Raw genomic sequence first — 12,514 nt, 5'->3', positions numbered from 1 at the left:
CTGGGTACAATACTACAGGCCACTCTTCCCAGCTATGTGAGAAGCGGAGATAGGGAAGATTGTGGTTCTAGTCTAGCCCAGACCGCCCCCCTCCCACCAAAAAAAGGTTCTGAGACCCTCAATTTCAACAGAAAAGTTGGTCATTGTGACACATGCCTACCTTCCCAGCTACAGCAGAAAATGTAAGTAAGGGCATTATGGTACACAGGTAGGCCTAGCCCAAAGGTAATACCAAATCTCCCAATCTGGAGAAAAAGGAGTTAGAAGTGTAGTTCAAGTGGTAGATCACCTGCCTAGCAATGTGAAGCCCTGAGTTCAAATTCCACTTTTTTCCACCAAATGTCAAAAGAAATCACCAGATTCAATCAAACGGAATATAAGTGCCTTTTGTATGCTTAGCACAAGCATTGCTTCTTTTGGGAGATTTTGAGGGGAGTGGAGATAGGTAGGAGACCTATTCACTCTCTTCAGATCTACAATATGAGATATATAGATCTATCTATCTATCTATCATCTATCTATCTATCTATCTATCTATCTATCTATCTATCTATCTATCTATCTATCTATCTATCTATCTATCTATGATATCTAACATCTTATCTGATGAAAGGCGTATGAAGCGAAAAGATGCATCACCTTCTACTTTCTTTTGTCCATCAGATTTTCTGGTGCAGTATGTAGTGTGGAGACCATACTTGTTACTGATGTTGCCTGGTGAGAGAGCACGTAGTTTTCAATGGAAACAGTGAGGGTCATCTCACCCAAGCAACAGGATGATTACTGTGAAGCTGTTGTGAACATAGGCTGTGGAGACAGAATGTCCGAATTTGAGTCCAGGTACCTTTGCTTCTTAGCTATCTGACCTTTGACAATTCACTGTAATCTCCATGTGCTTTAATTTTGTCATCTTTCCAGTGGGAATAAGAACCTCCTCCTTGCCCCCCATAGAATTGTTAGCATTAAATAAGAAAATGCACATAGCACCAGCTAATACTATGAGTTCCAGGGCTTGATGAAAGATAATTTTTATTATTATTAGCAAAGGTGAATCCCAACTGCTTCTGGTCTTTTATATTTTTTTAAGAGTTCATTCATTTTAACAGGTTTGAGTATAGGAACTTTGTCCTCATCAGATCTGTCTCAGTTGCTAAAGTTGCCTGAGGAAAAATAAGAGCTGAAACTGATATCCTCGGGGGTTTGGTTTTTGTTTTAGAAGCATAAATGGATTCTTATGGAAATTTGACTTTCAATATTGATGTGCTCACTCTACACAGTGTAGAGACACAAAGATTAGAAGTTGGACATCATTATGTCTTGCTCGTTAAAGCAGATAACCTGATAAATTGCGAGACCATTTCTATCTCTACCATTGGCTATCCAAGTGACCTGACCTCATTTAACCTGCTTTTCCAAGCTTCCAAATTAGGATAATAGGGTTCTTCTACCCACACAGAGATGTTGGTTAGCTTAGTTAATTGATGTTTGCAACAGGCTGGGAGATAAAAGGCACTAGGGAAATACAAAGTGTATTAAAGAAGAACAAAGTGAGATAATGAATACATTGGGTAACAATCAGGAAGATAATAAAGCTGGGGTAACAGACTAAATCACAATATTAATTTTGGGTTTTGAAGAGGTCATTCAAAAGAGTTATCACTTTTTATATGTGATAATTTCCTAGTATGATAGCACCTTTTTTGCAAATGAATTCTGCTTTAAAAATGGGAGGGGGCTGGGAAGTTGGCTCAGTGGTAGAGCGTTTGCCTTGCATGCCTGAGGCCCTGGGTTCGATTCCTCAGCACCACATAAGCAAAAAGAAAAAAGCCGGAAGTGGCTCTGTGGCTCAAGTGGTAGAGCGCTAGCCTTGAGCTGAAGAGCTGAGGGACAGCGCTCAGGCCCAGAGTTCAGGCCCCACGACCGGACCCAAAAGAAAAAAAATAAAAAAATAAAAAAAAAAATAAAAATGGGAGGTGATTATTTCCATCAAAGTTAAGTGTTTCATCTATCCTTACTCAGAATTAATGCAACCTCTGTATTCTAGCCCTAGTGGCTTTTATTTTAGGTGAAAAAAAATCAGAGATCCTCCAGAAAATTTCCTATTGTGGTGCTGGACTTTGAGCCTAGGGATTTATACATGCTAGGCATAGGCTATATATCTATCTATATACATATATCTATATCTATATCTATATCTATCTATCTATCTATCTATCTATCTATCTATCTATCTATCTATCTATCTATCTATCTATCTATCTATCTATCTATAATGTTCAAATCATGCTCTTTACTTCCTAATTCAATAAAAAATTGAACATTTTATTGTCATCATAACAAAGCTGGCTCCACTAAAGTGGGTCATTGTTTTCTTTTTCCTGTATTATCATCAATCTAATACCTGTGCCCTGAACCATTTAGTTTGACACCTGTAATAGCTGAAATAGTCTTCCTTGAAGTCCCTTGAAATGCCCCCTAGAGGCAAATACATTTGATGGAACTAGTGAATATCAATATAAAGCACCTTTCCTGCTTGTTCATTTTAAGATGGTATGTGAAGTTGAAAGAACAAGGAATAAGAACACCTGTTCTCTACTTGGCAGATTTATAGAGCCAGTTCAGGTGGGACATGCACATTCAAGGCCTAGAAGAATTCTACGTATTTTTATTCTACAACAGAATAACATTGTAGAATTGTTGGTATTCCACTATATGTGTCAGTGACCTTGGATTGTTTTTAATTTATTTTATTTAATTGCTGAATTTTCCCTTCACACTAAAACATATTTTTCAATGGTGACTTCAAGTTCTTTTTTTAAATTTTTATTTATTTTTTATTGTGAAAATACTGTACAGAGGGGTTACAATTAGATGGGCAAGATAATGAGTACATTTCTTATCAAGCATTGTAGCCTCCTCTTTTGTTTCCCCTTCCCATCCCTTCCCAGCCTTTCCCCCATCCTCCCCCCCCCCCACCAAAGTTGTAAAGTTCATTTTCGACATGACAACTTGTACTTCTCATTGTTGCAATGGGTCCACCTGTATCCTTATTTAAACGACTTGTTTTTCCCCTTCCCCTCCACAAATTATACCGTTTTTTTCCCCTTCCTCTCCACAAATTATACCGACATCAAATACAGTGAAAGCAGGGGTTATACTGGGGAGGAGGGACATACAAAACAACAAAGAAATAATCTTATAAATGCGTTAGAAACAAATGCATGAAAGAAAAAAAAACATTTGAATACATATTTTAGGGTTCATTTTCCTAACATCACCTTATCTGTTCTTTTCTGCTTGACTCATAGATATACTAGATATTGCAAATAAGGGAAACCATGGGACCTATGTTTCTTTGGGCCTGGCTTACTTCACTTAATATAATTTTTTCCAAGTCTTTCCATTTCCTAACAAATCATTCTTTCTGATGGAGACATAGAATTCCATTGTGTATATATACCACATTTTCTTGATTCATTCATCTACTGAGGGGCATCTGGGTTGGTTCCATATCTTAGCTATGGTAAATAATGCTGCAATAAACATAGTTGTGCTGGTAGCATCTAATCTTCGATAAGGGAGCTAAAAAAATAGAATGGAAGAAAGACAGCCTCTTCAGTAAATGGTACTGGCAAAACTGGTTAACTACTTGTAGAAAACTAAAGCTAGATCCTTATCTATCACCCCGCACCAGAATCAACTCCAAATGAATCAAAGACCTCAGAGTCAAAGCAGACCTCTGAAAACATTACAGGATGGAATAGGAGAAACCCTAGGTCTCCTTGGCTCAGGCTGAAATTTTCTTAATAGAGACCCGGAAACACAACAAATCAAAGAAAGGTTGGACAAATGGGATTACATGAAGTTGCAGAGCTTCTGCATGGCAAAGGACATAGAAAGCCCACGGATTGGGAGAAGATCTTCACTAGCCATACAAGGGTCTCATATCTAAAATATACTTGGAACTCAAAAAATTAAATCCCCCAACAACAAATCCTCAAAGAAACAACTGCCCAATAAATAAGTGGGCTAAAGACTTAAAGAGAAACTTCTCTGAAGAAGAAAGAAGGATGGCCAATATATACATGAAGAAATGCTCAACTTCCCTAGCCATAAAAGAAATGCAAATCAAAACAACATTGAGATACCACCTCACTCCAGTTAGAATGGCAAAAATCAAGAACTCTAATAACAACAGATGCTGGAGGGGATGTGGACAGAAAGGAACCTTACTTCATTGTTGGTGGGAGTGTCAACTTGTTCAGCCACTTTGGAAAGTAGTATGGAGGTTCCTCAAAAGACTTCACATAGAGCTCCCCTATGACCCAGCAATCCCACTTTTGGGCATTTACCCAAATGTGACTTCAAGTTCTTAAAGGAATCCTACTTTGGTTCATCTTTCTTATCAATGTCCTCTACTGATTAAAGTCAGCCCTAAAGATAAGACTCTGGAGAGGCAATGTCTAAGGACTGAAACAAATAAGAAGCATTCCATCCACTCAAAAATCTAGCTTTGATTGACATGGGGGTGTGAACACTTTCCGCTAATGTCATAAAGTAGCTTTTAATGACTTTCTGTAGTTTACATATTGTTGTATTTTGTGCATTATTTATTAGCCAAAGCACATTAACCTTTCTGAGTAAATCTCAGCCTAAATTCAGAGACAAATCAAACAGGAGACACTGGGAGTTTTCCTTCCTTTGATTCTGTGTAGAAAGTCTGAAGGTTAGTTGGAAAATTGGAATCAATTGACTTTTCATCAAAATCACCCACTATAAATGTCAAACAAGACACTGAAGGGACACACACACAGGGGAAAACATACCAGGATAGACTTTCTGGTTTGCTATTGCTTCCCTTGAACAGAGCACACTATCTTAAATTTGTTTTCTAAATCTGTTCTTCGAGAAGTGCCTGCCAAGTTCATGCAGGAGATCTTAAGTTTGCCACAAGGAGTCCAGTCATTTCCAAATTTTTTAAACAATAAGCTATAAAAAACACAAACAATGACAGGATTGTGTTGGCTTCCTCCTGATATACTCTAGCTGATGGCTTTAATCATAATCCTTAGGTGGGAAGTAAGAATTCTGTCAGAGCTGCAGGGTGATCCATGACTTTTTCCAAGATTAGCCCAAGAGGTAGTTTTAAGAAGCAGACCTCCTAGCCAGGCATTTGTGGGGTTTCTGAGTTATTGTGTAAGAGGGTTCCTGGCTTTGAGCATAGGGAATGTGGTTTCCCAGGCCACAAAGGCTTAAAATAGATGCCTGTCTCTCTTCCTTCACACTATTTATATGCAACCAAATTATCTATCCCCTCTTTCCCTTCCCTTAGGTATATCTTTTTTTTTCTTTTCATCTAGTGGCATGGGACATTAGCATTTAATTTCTGCTTATTAGGAGTTGTGCTTAGAAGGGTTCACTTCTCTAGGAGAAGGCTTGTGTAATGGGCAACATAGACTCACATTCATAAATTCCTTGTCATTCATCTCAGTACTATTAAAAATGGCAGGCCCCAGAAATTAGCAGTGCATTTAAGCACTGCCACATAACTGGAAGATTGCTTTTTGGGCATGTTGAGTGGATCATGATTTTTCCATCTTTGTCAAGAATGTGCCTTAATGACTCATTAATTACCAGCTTTTATCTGAAGCAGTGATCTATCATTAATTGATAAACAACTTAAGGCAACTGCTATTTTATGCAGATTCTTTGGGTGAAAACTGCATGGTATACATACTCACTGACTTCTTCCCCTTGCTACTAGTGTTTAGGCTGTACATTCATCTGACAAGACCAAGAGTGAGAGGCCTCCAAGCCCTCAGCATCATTGGTGGTTGTAATTGATCTCCAGAGAATCTCCAAGGAAAAAGAATGATATCATGAAACCAATGTGAATTATGTCTACTTGCATTTGTCTTGCACAGACCATGTGTCACTAAATATTTAACCTTGTTGTGATTTAATCTTTTTCAAAGTCAGATTGGAAAGTGATGAATAGTGGTGAGAAAAAATACTTGGAAGTTTGTATTTACCACCTATTATTCTATAGAAAGACTAAAGTTCGTTTGAGGGTAGATGACTTTGCTCAGCTTGGACCACATCCATTTAGTATAATTTGGGTTAAACATATTTACAGATGTAGGAAGATGATCCTTTGAGGATCCCATTATCTTAAAAGGTGCCAATAACAAATAGGTGTATTATTTAAATATACCAGATGTACTTCTACAAGTATGTCCTAGAGTTGCTTCTGAGACCATAGTTTGATCCTGAATGTGAAGCAAAATTAGTCAAGCAAAAGTAGCTTTTACAATGTGATCTGGGTTACTTTGTAGATACGACTGAATTACCAGTGTTTAGGAGTGAAGATTGAGTTTTTCTTATTAGAATCTCATTGTAGCAGCTTGTTTGATATAAAGGAGATAAAGGAGGTCCTTAAAGTAGAGTATGACCACTGAGACCAGTCTATTGCAAGGTAGATTCAGTATCATCAAAATGACAGCATTACTCATGTGTTAAACATATTTTCAGGGATCTAGCTGGACTTCGTCCCTTATGCTTTCTTGGCACTAAAAATTCAACAACAGTCTATATTGCAGAAGAGCAGACTTTTTCTATGAAGAGCCAGATGATAAATATTTTAGGCTTTTTAGGCTGGATAGTCTCTGTTGCAATTACTCAACTCTACTGTTTGAAACAGCTAACTATAGGCAAACATAAATGAATGTGCATGACTTTGATGTGCAAAACTTTGCAAAAACAGTAAGACTGCTGGATTTGAGCTCTGATTTAGAGCTTGCTAATGCTATAGCATTCATTGAACATATCTGGGTATTATCCGAGGTTGAAAAGCATTTAAAATTTTTTGAGTAAATGACAGAACTTTGAATGCTGAATATTTTAACCAGGATCCATAACAATTTTAAAGCATTCTTCTTATTCAGTAAACCAACTTACATAAAATACCATGCAAAGGAGTGGGGATTAAAAATAAAATGAGATGTGGTGCTTGCTCTCAGCAGCTGACAGTATAGTGGGAAGGCTCTTTTTACCCATGAAGACATTTAGACCCTTAAAAATGACTTGAGCTTGATTTAGATGAAGAAAAGTCAGAATTTTTTTTTATCATAGATTTGCAAGTTTGGATCTTTTTCCCCACCAGTTGGTATGATGGATGAAGATCCTTAGTGCAAAATAAAGTCTAACAAGAAGGGGGATTTATGACTCATACGGATTTTTATACCCTCAAATCTATGCTTCAGTCATCTCTTGAGGGGAGAAATTGAATCTTTTCTAAAAAACAGTATTTAGAATCATGCTATGGTTTATGCTAATAAGAATTTTCCAACTTCCCTTATTGTTTAGAATTCAGTGTACTTTGTATGGTCATGGTAAGCATCTGTCAACCTTCATAATAGTTTGTTAATTTGCAAACTGAATCTCATCTTTTTCTCAGATTTTTATGATGCACACAGATGAAAAGTCAAAAGGTTCATAATTGCTACAGCTCAATAGCTTATTGGGAACACTATTCTGTAGTATTTTGATAAAGATTCAACTAATATATACAATACAGCTGCCAAACCCAATCATGTTTTTGTAACCTCATTATTAATATCATTGTGGCTTTTGATGATATTTTTTGATACTCTCTTTTGGGGTGAATTCTCTTAGGTTCTATGACATAGAATTCTCTTCTAAAGTGAGACATTTCCCAAAGAACAGTTCTAAGCCCTTTACATTCTTGGGCACTTTGTCATCTTTTTCAGGCTTTATCTCTTCTCAGGATTACCTTTTAGTCTCTAATTTAAGAAAATGGGAGAGAAGAGAAAGGAGGAGGAAAAGAAAATATTTGTTCAGTGTTTGGAGTGTGTGGCTAAGGATCTAGAGATAGAAAAAACAAAAACTTATCTCAAATATTCTACATCAAAGAAATTCTAAGAGAGAAGGAGATGGAAAAGAGAAGAGAAGAGAGGAGAGAAGAAAAAAGAAGAGAAGAGGTAGGAAATGACTCTACTGTTTGTAGATGATGGTGAGGTCTTCGTAAAAGTAATGTAAATAAACACCTCTTAGTTTCAGGGCAAAGAAGGTGGCCTTGAAGGCTTCCGAGCCAGGAGATATTTGTGTTGCACCTGGAAATAGGAATGTGAGTTATCAGGGTGAAGAGGAGCAAATTTGACATTCCAGGATTGAATGTGTTGTTTCTCACCAATTGTAGATGATGGCCACTCACATCTGTTTATTTCTGTACATTTCCCTGTTGCCTTCATACCCAAAGGGAAGTTCATTCTTTAAGTTAAAAATACTTTTTGTTATCCCTAAGTAGATGTGCAAAAGAGTTTCAATTCAACATGTCAATTTATGTTCATTATTATCATTATTAATACAATTTTATCAATGTCACCCCTATCATAATTCTCCTCATATCTGTCCCAATCTCATCCTTAAAGTAATCTCTTATCCTTTAACTAGCCAGTAAAAGGCAGGCACTAGAGATGTGGCTCAAGTGGTAGAGTGCCAGCTATGAGTGAAAAAGCTTAGCAAGAGACCTGAATTCAAGCCCCAGTACAGGAACAAAAGGAGAAGGGAGAGGAAGAGGAGGGGAAAAGAAGGAAGAAATAACAAGAAAAGAAGGAGGAGGAAGAGCAGGAGAGAGGGAAGAGAATACAGCAAGATTAGAAGTGGTCAGACCTCAGGTAATTGAAGGCAACAAACAGACCAACAAATGGGCCAAATACAAAGGAATGTTTGCCCTCAATCTCTTTTAGCTTCTCTCTAGAAAGGAATTTTTCTCAGGATCTATGCTAAGGATTGGTGAGAGTCAGGAAAATGGCTACATTTAATTAAGAAAGGACTTGGAGCAGTAGGAAGGATTTCCCAAATTGTACTAAGATTTACTATATATATTTCTCAGGTCATAATTTCTACAAGTTCAAAAAAAGTAGCTCAAGGATTAGATATGATTATTTCACAAAGTAAAACACACATACACACAAACACACACACACACACACACACACACACACACACACACACACACACACACACACCTCTCTTTCTCTAGAGTTGTCACAATGAGGTCCCTTACAAATTTTTCACACAGGTTACAGACTTCAGCACAATGCATAGGCTATGATTAGACTACAGCAACAAATTAGGTGCAATTAAATGTTTTCAACTCTCCCACATACCTGAAACCAAAGCTGTGAAAAAAGGGCGTATCTCAGGTAATTAACTGACAAATATTTAATAACCTCTCTTCTGCTACATTTAACATGAGACATGAGTGCTTCATTCCAACTTAATCATGAAGTTCCCTGGAGCTATGGGCATGTTACTGCGACTCACCAAAGGAAAAATCCCTAGTGCAGAGCTTATTTAATTTGCAACTCTTGCCATACCACTTCTCACCTGAATTCTTTATCCTTTGGGCACACATAATGTAACCGCAATGCGCTGTAGTAACATCTACTTTATAAGCAGAACTTTCATCTGCCCACAGTTTCCTCTTCTTTGTAAGACAGTTTGACGGGCTGTCTCAAAATGTACCTGAGCTTCTCCCTTTGTAGTCAAGGACCCTGATGAACTCAGGAAAGAGGTTATTTATGCCATCATGTTGCTCTAATAACAGAGAAGAAACCTCTTTCATGTTAATATTCTTTAGGGAAGGACATTATGTTTTGCTTTGGAGTTTTCTCTCTCTGTTTTTGTCCTTCCTTCCCGTTGCTTCTCTTCCCATCTCCTCTCTCCCCTCACCTTCCCTTACCTACTCTTCCCTTCCCTTCCCTCCCTTACCCTTCCTTTTGACAAAGTCTGTCTGTGTAACCTAGGCTGCTCTGGAGCTCATGAGTCTCCTGCCTCTCTACCTCTTCCCCAATACAAGGGACATTGCTTTAAAATGTGATTTTAAAGATCATTTGACTTACCATGGAGTCATTTCTCTATAAATTCATTCTAAATGATAAATAGGCACAAGTTGAAAATGCATTAAATACAAGTAACATCATAGCCTAATGCAATTTGTTTATTTTTGATGGTGATGGGGATTGAAGCCAGGGCCTTATACATGCTAGGAATATGCTCTCACTGAACCATATTCCCAGCCCAAGCTTAATTTATCTTTAATAACCTCAGGACACTTCCATTAACCTACAGTTAGGCAAAGTCTTCTAAAAGAAAGTCTAATTTGAAATACAATATTGAATGTCTCATAAATTGTAGTAAATACTACATGGAAGCAGTAAACAGAGCATATTATAGACTTACTTTTGTACTCTTGTGAAGTTGAAGAAGAACCATCTGAGGTTGGCAACCATCTGTGTTGACTCAAGTAGCAAAGCTAACTGTAGTGCATTATACCAGTTTCCTATGTAGAACCATTCCATGTTGAGAGCATGTGCATTCTAGGAGATAGTGAAAGAATTCTATCTTCTAAAACATTATCCTCAAATGTAACAAATGGGATAATAGATACATGTTGTCAACTAACTGTTGTTAAAATATGTAAATACAGAATCCCTTGGCTTTGGATTCTGAATTCTGGAATCTGTGACAGTGGAAATGAGTGTGGTATTTGCATTTATGGAAGTGATTCTGAGTTGCTTGGGTTGGCACTCAGGGTTCTGTGGCTGAGGAGTTTGCACACCCAGTTTTTGACAGAAATGAGGCTAATGTCAAATTCTGATGGTGGGAGAAAATATTTGAGTGTGCTTTAGTCTAAACTTTAAAAGATGTTCTAAACACCAGAGGGAAAAGGGAAGTTCAATTTTGTCCATTAAAAAGTATTTCATGGCTTTTGTGTTTAACTCAGAGAGCTATTTGTTATATCTGACTGAAAAACAGCAAATGCAGTCAAATTGTATACATTTGATACCAGCACAGCTGGTTGAAATGTAAAATTAAATGATATGCTTTGTTGATATCTTGTTTTGACTTCACTTACCCGTTTTTCAAGCTTTTCTTCTCTCACACTTGCTGTGCACACTGCCTCCAAATCCTCCTTTCTAGCCAATGTTTCTAAGTAGAGATACAGATTTATCATGCAATATGACTTTATAATTCATCATGACCAATCTTGGATTTTTTTTTTCTGATATTATCCAGGGACTGATTTTTGTCTTCAAAAATGCTTTCCTCAGCCATGAGAAACCTGATTTCTCCAGAGAAGGTACTCCATCACATTTCTCCAGATGCAGACTGGGTAAGTTTACAGTGAATAGCCACTGTGTTCTGTGTAGTATTTGCAATCAGTGCCCATTTCTTAGGACAAAAGGAGGTTTCTTAGTTTCTGTGGGGGAAGGTAAGTTCTACTAATGTTTTTCTCCCCCCCTTTGGTTCTTGTTGCTTTTTTAAATGTCCAGTGAAGCATGCTGGAAAGGAAGCATGTAGAAGGGCTATTCTTAAGAGGGCAGGTCTGCTGTTTGCCATTAAGAATGGAAATTTACTTGAATTCATGGCCTCTACAAAGAATTCCAATCCATGGGGGGTGGGGAGGGTGGAGGACAAATTCCCTGGAGATTTGGAGTGTTCTTAACAGATAAAGTGTCGAATTTGTGGTTTCCAGTTTTGAAGACCAGGAAGGAGTCATGCTGAGCATACTTCTTGTTTGAGCTGGTTCCTAGGAGGTTATTGATTTCAAAATCTTGACTGGTTTATGAATTACCTGGGAATTTCTTCAAAAGTAGAGCTTCTTTTTTCTATTCCAGAAATTTTGATTTGGTTGATTTGAAATAAGGCTGAGAAGCTTATGTTAGAACCAAACATAGAAAAGAAAAGAACAGAAAAGAAAAGAAAAGAAAAGAGAAGAAACACAGTAGAACACTCCAGGTGATCATAATGCTCTGCAAGGCCAGGTTAGCTAGGCCATCACTCTTGTCACACTAATCAGCTTGTATTGCAACTGAACCCTGACCTCAGCCTCATTAGTTCCACATGCAAGATACTGTAGCTACCTGATTCCATTTGGGAATATATAACTTTGTTTCTGATCTTGCTAGAGGGTATAGATGTGAGAAAATAGCCCTTAACATTATTTGCTGGCAGAGCTCAATGTGTGATTTTAATACTGCCCTTTAGTTCCCCCCTGTGTGATTTCAAAAAGTGTTTTAATCTTCAAGAGAATATCTATATTTGATTGGAGGGAAAGAAAAGAGACTTAGATTTTGTAAAAACCCTAAAGCCCTCTCTTGGTGAGAATAGTTTCACACATTTTGATGACCTTTAAAAAAATGAATTTAAGTGTTCCTTTTTTCCCTATTATACACTTTTTAATGATTTACCATAACGACTAGAGACAAAAAAACCATTATTATCTTTAAACATTTCCCCCTGCTAGTTTAGCATGAGGCTTAATAGACCCTAAACAAAGTTGTTTGTGTGTGTGTGTGTATCTGTGTAAATAAGGTCATTAAACATATTGCCTCCATCCAAAGGAAGGTAAACTTATTCTAACTGGGAAGACTTCTCATTGTTTGTGATAATACATGTTACTGAATACCAGCTCACTTTTGTTCCT

General features: G+C 37.4%; 1 long non-coding RNA gene across 2 annotated transcripts in view; it reads left to right on the top strand.

The window, feature by feature from the left end:
- LOC138837945 (uncharacterized) overlaps window positions 1-12,514 on the top strand; it is a 111,061-nt gene that overhangs the window by 40,963 nt on the left and 57,584 nt on the right. Inside the window, exons 1-2 of one of the 2 annotated variants that reach the window (XR_011375521.1) lie at window positions 748-840; window positions 11,104-11,200. This is a non-coding gene — a long non-coding RNA (uncharacterized lncRNA). Of the gene's footprint in view, window positions 1-747; window positions 841-11,103; window positions 11,201-12,514 lie in introns of those variants that run through there. The other variant, XR_011375522.1, reaches the window with a different exon arrangement.

Source organism: Dipodomys merriami, unplaced genomic scaffold (assembly GCF_024711535.1).
Source record: "Dipodomys merriami isolate MVZ:Mamm:240054 unplaced genomic scaffold, mDipMer1.0.p SCAF_10, whole genome shotgun sequence".
Lineage (NCBI taxonomy): Eukaryota > Metazoa > Chordata > Mammalia > Rodentia > Heteromyidae > Dipodomys > Dipodomys merriami.
The sequence above is the reverse complement of the archived record's forward strand: the minus strand, read 5'-3'. Positions and strand labels throughout refer to the sequence as shown.